At 38.9% G+C, this 18,999-nt stretch overlaps 1 pseudogene; it reads right to left on the reverse strand.

The window, feature by feature from the left end:
- The window catches only part of LOC128060978 (hsc70-interacting protein-like), a 92,899-nt pseudogene that overhangs the window by 73,208 nt on the left and 692 nt on the right, over positions 1-18,999 (reverse strand).

The following is an 18,999-nucleotide window of genomic DNA, read 5'->3' on the forward strand; positions in this document are numbered from 1 at the left end:
TAGTAATTATGTCTCACTGTTTTGTGACCCTAAGGATTGTAGCCCACAAGGCTCTTATGTCCATGGGAATTCCCAGCAAGAATATTGGAGTGGATTGCCATTTCCTTCTCCAGGGGACTTTATAACCCAAGGATCAAACCTGAGTATGCAGCATTACAGGCAGATTCTTTATGTCTGAGCCACTACGGAAATTTCATGATGTATAATAACTAGTATCTTAAATTGAATTTTCCTCTCCCTTTCCTTATTCCATTGCTACCATTCACTTTGCTTATTCATATTCTATGATCACCTAATATATTACTATTTTTTTAAAATATACTCTTCTTCAGATAAACTAAGAATAAGAAAAATAAAATCTTTTACATTTATCGAGTTGGCCAAAAAGTTCATTTGAGTTTTTCTGTAGCATCTTATGGAAAAATCCAAATGAAATTTTTGATCAGCCCAATACTTATTCCTTCTCTCACATGCTTTTTTTTGTGTGTGTAGTTCTGAGTTTCTGACCTATTTTTCTTCTTGAAGAACTTTGCATACCATTTCTTTCAGGGTATTTTTCTGGCAATGAATTCTTTTATTTTTGTCTGAGAAAATGTTTATTTCTTCATCCCTTTTTAAGGGTAATTTTACTAGGTATAGAATGCTTGGTTGTTGGTATTTTGTGTTTTTAACACTTTAAATAGTTTCTCTCTTCTTTCTTGCATGGTTTCTGATGAGAATTCCACAGTAATTCTTATCCTTATTCCTATATAGCTAAGGCATGTATATATATACTTTTTTTTTTTTTTTTTTTGGCCTTTGTCTTCCTTTCAGGATTCATTCTTTGTCTTTGGCTTTCTGAAGTTTGAATTTAAAATGTCTGAGTTTAGTTTTCTTTCTTTTTTTTTTTGTTATCTATCCTATTTGATGTTTTTGAAACTTGCTGAATTTTTGGTTTGGTGTCTATGTTAGGCTTAGAAAGTTCTCATGCAAGTAATTCTCTCTCCTTTCTTATAGTCCAATTACACTTATGTTCATACATTCTGCACATTTTCTATAGCAGACTTGGATTTTATTTTCCATTCTTTTTCTTTTGTTCATTTTAGCTTTAGATCTCTAGTGATAGATCTTCAAATTCGACATTTCTTTTCTCAGTTGTGTCCAGTCTATAAATGAGCCCATTAAAGATACTCTGCATTTCTGTTACAGTGTTTTGAGCTCTGCTGCTGCTGCTGCTGCTGCTGCTGCTGCTAAGTCGCTTCAGTCGTGTCCGACTCTGTATAACCCCATAGATGGCAGCCCATCAGGCTCCCCCGTCCCTGGGACTCTCCAGGCAAGAACACTGTAGCGGGTTGCCATTTCCTCCTCCAATGCATGAAAGTGAAAAGTGAAAGGGAAGTCGCTCAGTCGTGTCCGACTCTTAGCCACCCCATGGACTGCAGCCTACCAGGCTCCTCCGTCCATGGGATTTTCCAGACAAGAGTACTGCAGTGGGGTGCCATTGCCTTCTCCGTTTCAGCTCTAGTATGTCCTTTTGATTGTTTCTTAGAATTTTCTTCTCTCTGCTTCCATTGCCTACCTGTTGCTGCTTGTTGTTTACTTTTTCCATTGAAGCCCTTAGCCCTAATCACAATTATATAAAATACTCTGATATTTCCAACACCTGTGTCGTATCTGAATCTAATTCTCATATTTGCTCTGTTTCTTCAGACAAAAGTAGAAACTGCCTTTTTAAATATCTTGTAATTATTTGTTGAAAACTAGACATATTGTATGGGGTAAGAAGAACTGAAGTAAAAGGGCTTAAGTGGGAAGCTTTATGTTAATCTCCTAGGAGCTGAGTTTTTAAAATATTCTCTGTAGCTACAGGTATCAGCTTCTAGTGTCCTTTTTCTGTTTCCTCTTTTGACTCTAGATTTCCTTAAATGCACCTCCTCCATGAGAGTGTCTGTTTCACAGCTCTTTTAGTTGTAATCTATTGTTGCTATGCTCAAACCCTGGGTGGTTAGGGGTAGGGGAGGGCAAACATTCTCTGATCTTATAAATGTGGTGTACCTGCATTTCTGGGCTATAGTCTTTAACTACTTCTAGAGAATCCCAGGGACAGGGGAGCCTGGTGGGCTGCCGTCTCTGGGGTCGCGCAGAGTCGGACACAACTGAAGCGACTTAGCAGCAGCAGCAGCAGCAGCAGCAGCAGCAGTAATAAAGATCCCCCTCCCCTCTTAAATGAGACCAAAAGGTCAGAGACACTGGAATGGGAGAAATTCTCTTCTCCTCATAGTTAGAATAAAGCTGTATAATCTTTTGATTCTGGAGATTAGGCCTATATTATGGAGAATCCTCTGGGCTTATTTCACAGTAAGCCACCTGAGACATTCTAGAATCTATTTTGCTTTAGTTTCAAGTTGCTCTAATAAACACTTTGGACACAGGCAAACAGTTAAGTCCTTAAAAGGAAAGGTGAATGGTATAAACAGAGAAAAATTAGAGCAGGTAGGACAGGGCTGGCCATTTAAATGGGTCATTAAGGAAGATACAATTTGACTATATCACTCCCTGGAGGGTTTCTTGGTGAGGGTTTATGAACTCTGGGAGAAGGGCCAAGTTGGATCTAACTATATTTAGTTTAACATTACAATTTACATTCTAACCTTCCTCAGTTTTTTCCTTTCTCTCTTTGCTTTTTTTTTTTTAATTTTGAAATGGACCCATGTTTATTCTTTGAACTTTTCTACTATATGTTTGCTAAATGCATTAATCAGCCATTATTTCTCTATTTTCCTGAAAAATTGAGATGAGAATCTATTCACCCATCTGCTTTTAAAGAAAAAGATGATAAAATTTATTATATACTTGAAATTTACTGAGTTAAATCTTAAGAATTCTCACCAAAAAAAAGAAATGGTAATTACATGATGTAATGGAAGTGTTAAATAACACTTCATGGCAATTTGAAATATATAAGTGTATAAATCATCACATTGTACACCTTAAGCTTACCCAATGTTATGTGCTAATTATATCTTGGTAAAGCTGGAAAGAAAGCAAAATAATTTCCTAAAAAAGAGGGAAAAACAACAACAAAAAACTTGTTGGAAAAGCTACAACCCACCTTATATCTGCATGTTTGTTTGCCTTTGTGTTTTAAGTGACTGACTTTCCTTTAAATACAATCCAGAAAATCTGATAATAATATAATTTGGGCTGAATATAATATAATTATATATTAAATATGACACCACCCTTATGGCAGAAAGTGAAGAGGAACTAAAAATCCTCTTGATGAAAGTGAAAAGGGAGAGTGAAAAAGTTGGCTTAAAGCTCAACATTCAGAAAATGAAGATCATGGCATCTGGTCCCATCACTTCATGAGAAATAGATGGGGAAACAGTAGAAACAGTGTCAGACTTTATTTTTTTGGTCTTCAAAATCACTGCAGATGGTGACTGCAGCCATGAAATTAAAAGACGCTTGCTCCTTGGAAGAAAAGTTATGACCAACCTAGATAGCATATTCAAAAGCAGAGACATTACTTTGCTGACTAAGGTCCGTCTAGTCAAGGCTATGGTTTTTCCTGTGGTCATGTATGGATGTGAGAGTTGGACTGTGAAAAAGGCTGAACGCCGAAGAATTGATGCTTTTGAACTGTGGTGTTGGAGAAGACTCTTGAAGGTCCCGTGGACTGCAAGGAGATCCAACCAGTCCATTCTGAAGGAGATCAACCCTGGGATTTCTTTGGAAGGAATGATGCTAAAGCTGAAATTCCAGTACTTTGGCCACCTCATGCGAAGAGTTGACTCATTGGAAAAGACTCTGATGCTGGGAGAGATTGGGGGCAGGAGGAGAAGGGGATGACCCAGGATGAAATGGCTGGATGGCATCACGACTCGATGGACATGAGTCTGGGTGAACTCTGGGACATGGTGATGGACAGGGAGTCCTGGCGTGCTGCGATTCATGGGGGCGCAAAGAGTCGGACACGACTGAGCGACTGAACTGAACTGAACTGATGGTGGCTCAGACAGTAAAAAATTTGCGTGTAATGTGGGAGATCTGGGTTTGATTCCTGGGTTGGGAAGATCCCCCAGAGAAGGAAATGGCAACCCACTTCAGTAAACTTGCCTGGAGAATTCCATGTAGCCTGGTGGGCTACAGTCCATGGGGTTGCAAAGACTTGGACATGACTGAACGACTAACAGTATAACCTTTTGTTGAGCAAAAAATTCTGTTTCTATTTCTATTATTATTGGAGTCTTTCTCCTCTTTTTATTTTCTCCCCCAATGAATACTTGTTTTGCCTTTTATTTTTTTCTGATGGAGAGAGGATCTTTGCCTTTCAACGTTGCTTTTTAAGGTGGTATATATATGCTTTTTCTACATATAGTGTTCTAGTTCTGCTTAATCTTTGTTTGAGGGGGTATCACAGATTCCTATGAGGAAATGGTGAAAACTGAGGAATCTTTTTTACAGAAAAATGCACAAACACATACATTTTGCACATACAGTAATTTCAAGAGATTTACAAATTTCCTAAAGGTAAAATAAAAATTTCTGAACTTCAGGTTAAAAACACTTAGCATGTTCACATCTCACAGGTGGCTTTTGTCATATGATGCACAACTAGCTTGCGTTCTGCATGAAATGTTGTGTAAAATGTTTGGCCCACTGTGTATCAGAGGAATATTTCTTTCTGTTTCAACAGTCTTTTAAGCCTTATGTGACAATGTTTTTTAACCTATGAACTTTATCAGGAAGATAATATAATTTGTTGAGAACTGGACCCACTATGTGTAAGAAACATACTGCATTAACTGATCATATTTATCTATATAAGGAATTATTAAACATATCTAAGTAGTTTACTATTTCCCTTTTCTCAGGAACAAATCATAACCCTTATTCAATGTGACTAAATAAATGGCTTTGCTATAATTGGGATCCTTTGTTCTCCTTTGATGTGATCTTATTTCACTGGGAGGTCTGAGTTTTGCTTCACAAACTTATTACCACATCTTAGACCTTGCTTATGAATTTGCACAAAATACAGAGTTTGACAACTGAAAATTAATTTTTACAGAAGGCTTTGCTTCCCTCTAACAGGCTCTACAATATCTTGACCACAGCAGAGCAAGGGTGAGGCTCTATATCTTTTTAACTTGAGTTCACAGAGTTGCTGTCTGTGCTCTTAAATAATCATTTAGATACAGAACATGGCCTTCAGGCAAAGCATCACTGTCAGGAGAAGTGGGCCTCTATCTGCCTGTGTGAAAATGATTAAGAAGCAGCAGTTCCATTGCAATAGACAAACACTAATAGTGTTTTAATAGGTTCTCATGAGCTAGGATTGAGTTTGCTAAAGGTTCATGGTTTGTTTTCTCTGAATGTGTATATACATATATATTTCTAGTACCTGTTATATGCAAATTTGTTTTTAGCATTCTTGCCTGGAATAGCCCATGGATAGAGGAGCCTGGCCTCAAACATGACTTAGCAACTAAACAATAGCATGTAATTTGCATATATGTTTGTAGTTTGTGAGTATGAATATAGTCAGTGTTCTGGTTAGTTCTCTCAAGTTGATGCAAATTATGCTGTGCTATGAAAACTGATTTGATGAAGACATCCACAATTTATTAAAGGGATGATAATATGCATGTGATTGGCATGAACTAATTAAACTGAAATGTCTCAGGCTTTTGTTTGCCAGGCAGTTATTTAATGGTGTAACAAATGTCATAATGCTGCTTGAATGTGGGATAGGTTTTCATCAGTGGAAAAAAGTAATAATGTTAAGCTCCCTTTATATATAATAATTATCTTTATAATTATGCTCATTGTAAAATTCTTCTATACCAAGAGAATTTGGTGATTTCATAGTGCTGATAATTCAGGATTTGGAATTAAAAAACAAAAACTAAAAACTGGGAGAAGAGTCCCAGGTCTACTATTTATTCCCTGTGACACTGTTATTACTCTCAGAATAGGTTCTTGTAAGGAGAGAGAACAGGTGGCTGCAGATTAACTGATCTAGTGCAGTTGGTAGTTCTCACCTAGGGCTACCACCTAGGATGGAGCTCTTGGGTGTGGTCTAAACCTCCCTCTGTTAATGTTTCAGAGCAAGCATCTTTTTTTTTTTTTGTCTGTTTCTAAGAAAAGACTTAACAATAAGCACTTCTGTTCTCTTTGGAGTTCTATTTGCTACAGCTCTCTCCCCAGTGACTAGAATAGCCTACTATTTCAGTAACTACTTTATTTGCTTGCCTTCTTAATTAAAGCAGTTTCCTGCTTAGCAAGGCATATTTTACCTTGAGCCTTAATTCCCTCTGCTGTCCTCTCTGAAAAGGATCCAGTATCCAAAGATCTTTTTCAGGATAGGTGCTGATAAACCATGAGATATCCAAATGATTCAGTGGTTGTGTTCTTGCTATACTTACAACCATGAATTGACACTTGCATACATTTCTCCTCCATTTTTAATAAACTGTTATCTATATTATTCAGTATGTTATCTATATTATCCAGTATGTTGATGGCTTTTAGCAAAGCCCTCCAAAGAGATATCCCTAGAATAGGATGATGTGGCAATTTTCTTAATTACATTTCAGTTACTGGCTAAATTTTCCAAGTAATTTTGCTTCAAAGGTGGTACTAAGACTAAGTCTCCTTTTAAAAGCACAGGTATTACTATCCTCTGTGGGGTGTGCCTGTGCAAACTTAGTGAAAGTTTTAATCACTCAGTCACTCAGTCATGTCTGACTCTTTGTGACCTCATAGATTGTAGCCCACCAGGCTCCTCTGTCCACAGAATTCTCCAAGCAAGAATACTGAAGTGGGTTGCCATTTCCTACTCTAGGGGATTTTCCTGACCCAGGAATTGAACCCAGGTCTCCTATTTTGTGGGTAGTTTATTTACTATCTGATCCACCAGGGAAGCTCAAAACATGAAGTGGCTAGGAAAAAACAAGATATTTCTGACTCTCATCGCATTTATTTTGGGGTCAGAAGATTCTTTGAATTGTTCTAGTAGATCATGGGCTTCTGTGTTTCTTTTTCAGGTGTCTACCTTTTTTCTGATATTTCCCCAAGTACTTTTCTTAAAACATCACCACCCTGTTCAGTATGCTATCAATTTCAGCCTGAAAAATAATTCTCTTGGCAACTCAGTGATTTTCCAAATTCCACTTACTAAATTCCATCTGATTTTTCTTTTCTTGTGCCATGAATAGAAAACATTTTTTCTTATGATATAATTGTGCTATATTTTTCTACTAAAGTTTCATTTTACTTTATTATTTCTAAAGGAAATTTAAACATTATTTCAGGAAATTCAATATTTAGTACATCTCTATAAAGGGCACCATCCTGGGATTTGATTCAATACTCCATTCAGTTCTGCTTTCTTATATATTAACTAATTAATTTTCTTAAACTTTCAAGGAGAATACTCCCCCATCCCTTATTTCAAAGATAAATAAACTGAGGAACAGAGAAGAGCAGTAGTCTCCAGATTGACTATTCTAAATATTTAGAATAGAGATTCACACCCAGGACTACTGATTTGAAGGCCTTTGTTCTTTCTGCTGTGAAAGTGAAGTTGCTCAGTCATGTCCGACTCTTTGCAACTCCATGGACTGTAGCCTACCAGGTTCCACCATCCATGGGATTTTTCAGGCAAGAATACTGGAGTGGGTTGCCATTTCACTAAACTCATAAAAGTGACATTTGTGTTGCCAGAACTAAAGTCTATGGGGTCTCATAGGAAATGATTGACTTTGAACATGCACTTCCATTAAACTCTGTCTCTCCTATCACTGTTACTGAGTCCTAGGAGAATGCCTTTGATATGCCCAGACACATAACAATATGGTTTCTAAATGATAGTAGTGTTAAAAATAACATTTTTCAGCAGTGACATTCCAGGAACTAATCTATAGTATAATAGCAGTCTCTTCAGTTTGATGCTTTCTCTGCTGTGAAGAGAAAGTACAGGCTTTAATATATCATGATGTCTCTTTTATTCATTTCTTTCAACCTTTGGTTTAGTGCTTATAAATTACCTATAGCAGATTTGCGAGTGATGCTGTACTTAGTCATCAAATTGGGTAGGATGATCTAGGAGCCTGCTGAAAGATTTTATGCAAGTTTTACATGCTGCAGAGTTCTGGTTGTGGATGTCTTTATGTGTATATAAACCTTATAACCTGGCAGCCTCATAACACTGAGATTGCAGAGACAGAGCTAATTCATACGTTGTGGGCTATCTGTTACCAAAGTTTTATTTCATATAACTACACATTTTGTCTGGCATATTTTTCAACTATAAGGAGTTTCAAAGACATGTAATAACAGATTTAAAATAACTGGGTCTCCAGAGAAACAAAACCAATGACAGATAGATATCAATCCGTTGATCAGTAGATAGACAAACAGATAAGTGATTGACTTTAAGGACATGGCTTATGTGCTTGTGAAAGCTGGGAAGTCCAAACTCTGTTGGCTAGCACACTGGCCAGAGACCCAGCGAAGAGATGATGCTGTAGTCTGCAGTCCCAAAGCAGTATGAAGCAGAAACTTTCTTACTTTGGAGGACTTCATCATTTTTTCTTAAGACCTGCAACTGATTCGATGAGGCCCACTCACATTATGGAGGATAACCTGCTTTCCTTGAAGTACACTGATTTAAATGCTACTCACATTGAAACTTTTTCTTCATAGAAAAGTGTAGATTGGTGTCTTTGGTGGCTCAGCTGTAAGGAATATGCCTGACAATGCAGGAGACACAAGCTCAATACCTGGGTTGGGAAGATTCCCCTGAGAAGGAAAGAACAACCCACTCCAGTATTCTTGCCAGGGAAATTCTGTGGACCGGGGAGCCTGGTGGGCTACAGTCCATGGGATTTTAAGAGTTGGACATGAGTTAGTGACTAAACTACCACCCTCACCTGGCCCAGTAGACACCCATAATTAAGCACTGCAACTGGATTCTAACCTCTTATGTTGATTTTGTCTGAAAAATTAGTGTCACTTAATTCTAAAGATATTTTAAAAAACGACATAAAGTGAAAGTCGCTCAGTTGTGTCTGACTCCTTGCGGCCCCATACAGTCCACGGAATTCTCCAGGCCAGAATACTGGAGTAGTTAGCCATTCCCTTCTCCAGGGGATCTTCCCAACCCAGGGATCGAACCCAGGTCTCCCATGTTGCAGGCAGATTCTTTACCAGCTGAGCCCCCAGGGAAGCCTCTGACAATTTCAAAGCCTTCTATGAGGCACACACAAGTTAATATTATCTACTATAAAATTAGTCTTTTGTGTTTTGAAATTAAATCTTTTCAAAGTGGTAAAAATCTAGTTAAATTCTTTGGGGTTAGTGATCCCAGAACAGAATTAAGACTTTTTCTTAACTTTTACTATTACTATAACTAATTATATTAAAGTCTAAAACTTGATTAGCATTCTTCCACGATGATAAAAAAGACAAATAGTCTTTGTTAAGGATTGGTTAATATTTATAGCATTTCTAGGAAACTTACTCTGAATTTTCATTTAAAATGTCCACACTTACAGGTTATTTTAATGAAGTCACCATCATGTTTTGTGTTTAGAACAATATTCATTATATTTTTGAATCTTCAATTTATATTTCATTGTCTTTTGGTTAGTAGGCAATACGTATTAGCTCCTTAGCTTCCTTAGAATAAGAATTGAAATATTAACTATATATCTTAACATGTACAAGTATGTTCTATTGACTGATTTTAAAACCTGTTCTTATTGTTTCTGTTTCAGTGCTTCTAATATTTAACCTGTTTTAATGAAATCAAAAGAGCAGATCTTGGAGAAAAGAAGGCCATGTTATCACCCTGTGACCATTGATTCTGTTTTGTCAGAATGAGCTAAGACAAGCGAAGTTATGCTACACATAAAACAACTACAAAATCTCAGTGGCTTAGTAAACCAAGAGTTTATTTCTTGCTTATTTACATTTCCAGTATGAGTCAGTATGGGAACTGGGCTTATCGTTAGTTGTTCAGTAACCCAAGCTAATTGAGACTCAATTTATATGCATATGCATGATCACTGTGCCAGGAGAAAGAACACAGAGTGAGTTGTACATGCTACTTCTTAAAACTTCTACCCAGAGGTGACCCACACCATTTCTGATCATGTTTTATTAACCAACACAAGTCACATGGCATGTGCCTACCGGCAAAGTAGGTAGTGTTGTTCAGTTGCTAAGTTGTGTCCAACTCTTTGCGACCCCAAGAACTGCAGCACACCAATCTTCCCTGTACTGTACTATCTTCTGACGTTTGCTCAAACTCATGTCCATTGAGTCGGTGATGCCATCCAACCATCTCATCCTCTGTCACTCCCTCGTCCTTCTGTCTTCAATCTTTCCAAAGTAGGTGAGAAAGTATAAGTATTGCATGAACTTGGAAGGAGGGAAACTGAAATATTTGTGACCAGTCTTGTGACCATAGTCAGACACTGTTATAGCTGTGATTCTGTATCAGGAATGATTTCAGCTTTCTGTGGCTAAGATAAGCTAATAAAGACATTATTCTTTCATATAATTTGAGTAAATAGATAGGCAGTCTCTGAGTTGGCATGGGAGCTCAAGATTGCTGTGAAGAACCAGCCTTTCATATTTCTGTTCTACTAACCCAGTATAATAGGTTTCTGTCCTTAGCCTGACCACTTTTGGTTTCAGGAAGATTTCTGCTACTATAAATAATATCACATTCTCACATATCTGCTTCCAAATCTTAAAGAGGGGAACATATTTTTTTCCTTCTTCTCTGTGTTGGTTGGGAGGAAAATCTTCCCTAGAAAAAACAATCCAGCTTTTCTATCGGACTTTCCCTTATTTTTCATTAATCAGGACTATGTTACTTAGCAACTCTTACATACAAGGAAAGCAGGAAAAGGGAATATCTGAAAGGGAGCAAAGAATAGCTACAGCTGATTAGAGGATCTTCATGGTTTTGCCATCTTTCTTCCTCTGGAGCTGGTCATGTTGTCCTGTTAACAAACTTTAGCTTTTATATTAAGAAAGAAGAGGAAATGGCTATGGAGAGAATGTAAGATTTCACAGAAAAAAAAAAAAAAAATCATGGAGGCATCAGTAGTTCCTTGAAAGACTGGTAGTATTTCAGTGACAGAAAGGGCGTTTTAGGCAGAATAGGCTAAAGGCAAATAGGAAAAAAATAAATGCTGGAGGGTTAGGTTATGATTAAATAATGTTGAATCATGAATGTCACACAAGAGCTTGGACCCTTTTGGGAGCCTTATAACTTGGGGGCCCTATAATGTGAAGACAATTACTCTAGATGTGGCTGATCTTGATTCAGTCTGAGTTCTACCATTTATTAGATGTGAAATGTTGAGCAAATTCTCTGGGTTCTATATATGTCCATTTGCTCATCTATGATAAAAGGGAGTAATCAATGGTACCTACCTGTATTAGGTAGGGTATGCTAAACTTCTGTAATAAATAGATGCAAAAATGTAATGACTAAAATAAAATATAAGGTCTTTTTTTTTTTTTTGGAGTAGTTGCTATAACAAGGTAGTGGACAGGCACTCTGCCCCATGTAGTCATTCAAGGTCCTGGGTTGAATGCAACTTTACCATCTTCAACATGCTTTCCACAATCTCAGTGATAGTTCTCCTGAAAAACTCATTGGGCTGTAGAGAGCTTTGTATGGTACAGATATAATGCATATTAAGTACTTTGCATCGTGTCTGAAACAGAGTAAACAGTCAGTAAACATTCAGTTCAGTTCAGTTGCTAAGTCGTGTTCGACTCTTTGCGACCCCATGGACTGCAGCACACCAGGCCTCCCTGTCCATCAGCAACTCCCAGAGCTTACTCCAACTTATAAATAAACATTAATGGCTCTTAATGTTAGTCATAATTTTGGCTTAGAAACCAAAGGGCTCAAAGAAGAATTGAAAGCCATGCTAGTCTTAGTAAACCATAAAACAATATTTTATATATTTACTTATTTTGAAGAGAAAAATGAAACAGCTGAAATAAAAATTATTTTGTCAAACATAAATATAAGATAGTTCTGCAAAAGGATGGTTTTATAGGATGAGTTGTAATTATAGGCTGACAAACCAGTTGGATACAGTTGTGACAGTGTAGTCAAGAACTAATGAGATCAGAAGGAAGGTAGGAAAGAAGAAGGGAGAGATCTAATGCATTCTACTATCTCAATGTTTGGAGAGTCTCAGATATTTATCCTTCTTGATGTCCCCAATTCAGTATGTGTTTGGCATCAATCTTTGTCACTGGCAAAATCATAGTATTTCTCTTATCATCTCAAAATAAATTTATGAATATATTTGGATTTGATTGCAGAAAATAGAATGGAGGAAATGCCATAGGAGGTTCCCTTAGATGTTGGATATGTGCATATCTATTTGGATATCAAGCTAAAATTATTTTGTGTTTGACTTCCTCTGGTCTATTGAAGGATAACTCAATTTATCTCTTATTTTTTCTCTGTATGCCCCAAGATGATTAATGCATTTAGTCACTTCTTGGATTTGATTTTGTTTTCCTCTCTCTCTCTCTCTTTTTTTTTTTTTACCTTTTGCTTCTTCATTAGGATAATGATTCCTTTCGTTCTCTGAATCTTATAACAAAAAAATGCCAAAACCCATACATTACACTAGTCAACCAGGATTACGTCAGCCAGTTTGTTTTGCTTTTGCCAAGATTAGAATTGCCAGTATTTTTACCAGTATTTCTCACATATATGTTTTTCTTCCTTTTCTAAGAGTGTTAGAGAGTTTGAAAACGAATGAGCTAGGAATGAGAAGGTAGAATTCCCAGAAATAAATGCCTTGTATATGTCACAGACTGGGAAGTCATGCTTGCAATGATTAAGAATTCTTTTTATTATTTACCTAGCAGGCTTGAATGCTAATTTGCTTTAGTCATATCTGACTCTTTGTGACCCTATGGAACATAACCTACCAGGCACCTCTTTCATGGGATTCTCCAGGCAAGAATACTGAAGTGTGGTACTATGCCCTTCTCCAGGGGATCTTTATGACTTAGGGGGTGAACCCATGTCTTATGTTTCCTGCACTGGCAGGCAGGTTCTCTACTGCTAACACCACCTGTCAGTTCAGTCAGTTCAGTTGCTCAGTCATGTCCAATTCTTTGCGACCCCATGAATCGCAGCACGCCAGGCCGCCCTGTCCATCACCAACTCCCAGAGTTCACTCAGACTCACGTCCATCGAATCAGTGATGCCATCCATCCATCCATCTCATCCTTTGTCGTCCCCTTCTCCTCCTGCCCCCAATCCCTCCCAGCATCAGAGTCTTTTCCAATGAGTCAACTCTTCGCATGAGGTGGCCAAAGTACTGGAGTTTCAGCTTTAACATCATTCCCTCCAAAGAACACCCAGGACTGATCTCCTTCAGAATGGACTGGTTGGATCTCCTTGCAGTCCACGGGACTCTCAAGAGTCTTCTCCAACACCACAGTCCAAAAGCATCAATTCTTCAGTGCTCAGCTTTCTTCACAGTCCAACTCTCACATGCATACATGACCACAGGAAAAACCATAGCTTGACTAGGTGGACATTTGTTGGCAAAGTAATAGCTCTGCTTTTCAATATACTATCTAGGTTGGTCATAACTTTCCTTCCAAGGAGTAAGCGTCTTTTAATTTCATGGCTGCAGTCACCATCTGCAGTGATTTTGGATCCACCAAAAATAAAGTCTGACACCGTTTCCACTGTTTCCCCATCTGTTTCCCATGAAGTGATGGGACCAGATGCCATGATCTTAGTTAGGTTTCAATCTCTACCATGACCAAGGGAGAAGTGTGGGGGTAATTTCCCAGATTCTAGTAGTAAGAAGAAAAACATTCTGATAAAATGCCCCTCTCACACATGTGTATAGCATTAATACCTGGCAGATAGCATGGGTACATCATATTTGTGTAGATCAGTGGATATAAAAAGATTACATTCATGTAACTACTACCCAGATTCAAAATTAAACATTATACCTAGAAGGACCACTCTTGTACATTCCCAGACACTGTTCCCCCAAAGTAATCCCTATTTTTGCATTTAGTAGCAGAAATTAGTTTTGCCTTGATTTTATACTTCATATGAATGGAATCATAAAGTATGTACTCTTCAGTGTCTGATTTCTTTCACTCATCACAACGTTAAAGGGTTTCATCCATGCTTTTGCATATAAATTTTTTTATTTTCATTATGTACTACATGACATTGTGTGAAAGTAGTGAGGAGAAAATGAGTAAATGTAAGGATGAGCATGTGTGTGCTCAGTTGTGTCTGACTCTTTGTAACTTCGTGGCTGTGGCCTGCCAGGCTCCTCTGCACATGGAATTTTCAAGATTAGCATACTGGAATGGGTTGCCATTTCCTCCTCCAGGGAGCCTCCCTGACTTATGTATTTTTTTTTTTAATTTTAATTTTTACTTTATTTTACTTTACAATACTGTATTGGTTTTGCCATGCATTGACATGAATCTGCCATGGGTGTAAATGAGTTCCCAAACATGAACCCCCCTCCCACCTCCCACCCATATCATCTCTCTGGATCATCCCCGTGCACCAGCCCCAAGCATCCTGTATCTTGCAACGAACATAGACTGGCGATTCGTTTCTTACATGATAGTATACATGGTTCAGTGCCCTGACTTAAGTATTGAACCCACATCTCTTGCATCTCCTACATTGGCAGGAGGATTCTTTACCACTTCACTACCTGGAAAAGTAGTAAATGTGCTTATTCATTCTACTGTACCCAAGTTTTTAGAGTGTTTGTAGTTTGGGGCTATATTGTTATGAACATTCTTGCACTTATATTTTAGTGAGAATAATGTATATGTCTCTGCACTCAGTTTTCTTAGTAGACCAACTCTCACATCCATACATGACTACTAGAAAGACCATAGCCTTGACTAGATGGACCTTTTTTGGCAAAGTAATGTCTCTGCTTTTTAATATGCCATCTAGGTTGGTCATAACTTTCCTTCCAAGGAGTAAGGCTCTTTTAATTTCATGGCTGCAATCACCATCTGCAGTGATTTTGGAGCCCCCAAAATAAAGTCAACCACTGTTTCCACTATTTCCCCATCTATTTCCCATGAAGTGATGGGACCAGATGCCATGATCTTCATTTTCTGAATGTTGAGCTTTAAGCCAACTTTTTCACTGTCCTCTTTCACTTTCATCAAGAGGCTCTTTAGTTCCTCTTCACTTTCTGCCATAAGGTTGGTGTCATCTGCATATCTGAGGTTATTGATATTTCACCCAGCAATCTCAGAGAAGGCAATGGCACCCACTCCAGTACTCTTGCCTGGATAATCCCATGGATGGAGGAGCCTCGTGGGCTACAGTCCATGGGGTCGCTAAGAGTTGGACAAGACTGAAGCAACTTAGGAGCAGCAGCAGCCGAGCAATCTTGATTCCAGCTTGTGCTTCATCCAGGCCAGCATTTCTCATGATGTACTCTGCATATAAGTTAAATAAGCAGGGTGACAATATACAGCCTTGACGTACTCCTTTTCCTATTTGGAACCAGTCTGTTGTTCCATGTCCAGTTCTAACTGTTGCTTCCTGATCTGCATACAGATTTCTCAAGAGGCAGGTCAGGTGGTCTGGTATTCCCATCTCTTTCAGAATTTTCCACAGTTTCTTGTGATCCACACAATCAAAGGCTTTGGCATAGGCAATAAAGCAGAAATAGATGTTTTTCTGGAACTCTCTTGCTTTTCCCATGTTCCAGCAGATGTTGGCAATTTGATCTCTGGTTCCTCTGTCTTTTCTAAAACCAGCTTGAACATCTGGAAGTATTGCTGAAGCCTGGCTTGGAGAATTTTGAGCATTGGTTTACTAGCATGTGAGATGAGTGCAATTGTGTGGTAGTTTGAGCATTCTTTGACATTGCCTTTCTTTGGTGTTGGAGAAGACTCTTGAGAGTCCCTTGGACTGCAAGGAAATCCAACCAGCCCATCCTAAAGGAAATAAGTGCTGGGTGTTCATTGGAAAGACTTATGTTGAAGCTGAAGCTCCAATATTTTGGCCACCTGATGCAAAGAGCTGATTCATTTGAAAAGATCCTTATGTTGGGAAAGGTTAAGGGCAGGAGGAGAAGGGGATGACAGAGGATGAGATGGTTAGACGGCGTCCCTGACTCAATGGACATGAATTTGGGTAAACTCCAGGAGTTAGTGATGGACAGGGAGGCCTGGAGTGCTGTGGTTCATGGGGTCGCAAAGAGTTGGACATGGCTGGGCTACTGAAATGAACTGAATGTATACGTCTATTAAAATTTGAATTGCTTGGTGGCAGGATTTATGTTTAGGTTTAGTAGATATTGTTATATTCCAAAGCTATTGTGTCAGCTTATACTCCCACACATTGTTTGAAAACTGCAGTGTCTTTTGTTGTTGTTCAGTTGCTAAGTTGTTTCCAAATCTTTGTGACTTCATGGACCCTAGCACACCAGGCTCCTCTGTTCTCCACTGTCTCCTGGAGTTTGCTCATATTCATGTCCATTGAGTTGGTGATGCTATCTAACCATCCCATCCTCTGCTGCCCACCTCTCCTTTTGCCTTCTATCTTTTCCAGCATCAAGGTCTTTTCCAATGAGTCAGCTCTTCATATCGGGTGGTCAAAGTATTGGAGCTTCCACTCGTTTTCTGAATGTTGAGCTTTAAGCCAACTTTTTCTCTCTCTTCTTTTACTTTCATCAAGGGGTTTTTTTAGTTCCTCTTCACTTTCTGCCATAAGGGTGGTGTCATCAGCTTATCTGAGGTTATTGATATTTCTCCTGGCAATCTTAATTCCAGCATGTGCTTCTTCCAGTCCAGCGTTTCTCATGATGTACTCTAAGTTAAATAAGCGGGGTGACAATATACAGCCTTGACATACTCCTTTTCCTATTTGGAACCAGTCTGTTCCATGTCCAGTTCTAACTGTTGCTTTCTGACCTGCATATAGGTTTCCATCAGGTCAGGTGGTCTGGTATTCCCATCTCTTTCAGAATTTTCCACAGTTTATTATGATCTACACAATCAAAGCTTTCGGCATAGTCAATAAAGCAGAAATAGATGTTTTTCTGGAACTCTCTTGCTTTTTCCATGTTCCAGCAGATGTTGGCAATTTTATCTCTTGCCGGGGTCCTGCTCCAGTGGATCCAGGGAATTCGAAGCAGGACGGCATTGGTGTGAGAAAAACTTATTTGTTTATTAATATAAGATTAGATTAAGAAACAATAGTATAGTAGGAAAATTAAGTAGAGAAGAGGGCTGAATAACTTGGATTATGTGGAAGACCAATAAAGTTCCAGACAAGGAACTGGCACTATCCACGTTAGGCCACCGGCGTCCGTTTGAATATCGGAGAATGCCCCACCTTGGGCTCTCTCTCTTATGGATCTTAGAAGCCAGGACAGATAAGTAGACATGATGAGCCTCCCTGCTCCAGATGGGAATTCAGCCAGAAAAAGAAAAGAACGACATGGGGAAGCCCAGCATCGGTGCAAGACTCCAAAAACTATTTTTCAAAATCAGCTTATATACCCCAAGTTGTACATAAAGAAATAGAGTTATGCAGGGGCAGCAGTCCTGACCCTCATTGAAACAAGGCTTTCATTTTGCATACCCTCCCGTATACAAAAGGTCTCAGGTGGTTTACATTATCTTCTGGCCAAGAGGCTTGTTAACATTTTTATGGCTCTCTTCCTGGATAATTGTCCAGAAAACTCCTTTTCCCTAGAAGTGTTTTTTCTTTACTCTGCATCACCCTCAAAGTACAAAAAAGTTACATTCCTATAGAGCAAAGGTGCAGTGGGTTATAACAAAGAAAGTACTTAACTCAAAGATCTAGTGTTGCTAATATCAGGTCTACTACCTGGTTTTCTATATACCAACTATACCTAAAAATAAAAGATATGAAAATTTGGCAGCAAATATTGGCTCAACAAATGAAACCTTTAATCAGTCCTATTCTAATGATTTTGACTCCTCAGAAGCCCCAACAGTCCTAGGATGTTTTAAGCTTCCTGTGCCTCCCGCAGTCAGGAGGCCTCAAACAATCACATGTGCAGCTGTACGAGTCCTGCCGGCAGGCTAGAAAGCCATCAGAGGGGTTTTTGGATTGAAACACTCGTATTATGCCCAGGAGATTTATTATCTAAAAGCTCTAATTTTTTCCAGAAAAAGGTGGTGGCGGGACAGTCCCGTTAATGACAGAAGAGTAGGTGGAAAGCATAACATAGTAAAGCAGGCAGATTCTGGTCTTGGGGGGTGGATGCTCAGGAATTTCCAGGGGGAATCCCTGAAGCCAAATACGTCCTTGCGTTTTGTCAGGCTTTCTTCCGCATGACCTTGTCACGGGTGGGATTCCTCACGCTGGCTCCCGACAATCTCTGGTTCCTCTGCCTTTTCTAAATCCAGCTTGAACATCTGGAAGTTCATGGCTCATGTATTGCTGAAGCCTGGCTTGGAGAATTTTGAGCATTACATTACTAGCGTGTGAGACGAGTGCAATTGTGTGGTAGTTTGAGCATTCTTTGGCATTGTTATGCCCAAGGTCCCAATCCCCAGAACTGAGAGAACAAGACATCCACAGCAATGCAAACGCAAAAAGGGAATTTATTGCTAGCTCGAGCCAGGGCCCAAGTTTCATCCAACACAGTGGAGTGGAACAAGGGCCCCGAGCCCTGAATTACAGCAGTATTTATAGGGTTAAGACAAAGACAGGGAATTGGCAGGGGCGGATTGGTTGCAAGGGTTCCTTAGCATCTACTAATTAGATTTTCTACTAATAGATTTTCACGTGTGCGGGCTTTCTCAGGGGGTTTTCATCCTCATCCTGATAAGCCTGAACCAGGCTACAGGGAGTACACTGATTGGTCGAGTCCTGGCGCTGGCAGAGGATGATCTCAGCTCCTCCTTGGCAATAACTCAGCCCCTCTGTAAAGGAGACTTAGGCCTACCTTGGCCCCCTGA

Source organism: Budorcas taxicolor, chromosome 2 (genome assembly GCF_023091745.1).
Source record: "Budorcas taxicolor isolate Tak-1 chromosome 2, Takin1.1, whole genome shotgun sequence".
In the NCBI taxonomy this organism is placed as follows: Eukaryota; Metazoa; Chordata; class Mammalia; order Artiodactyla; family Bovidae; genus Budorcas; species Budorcas taxicolor.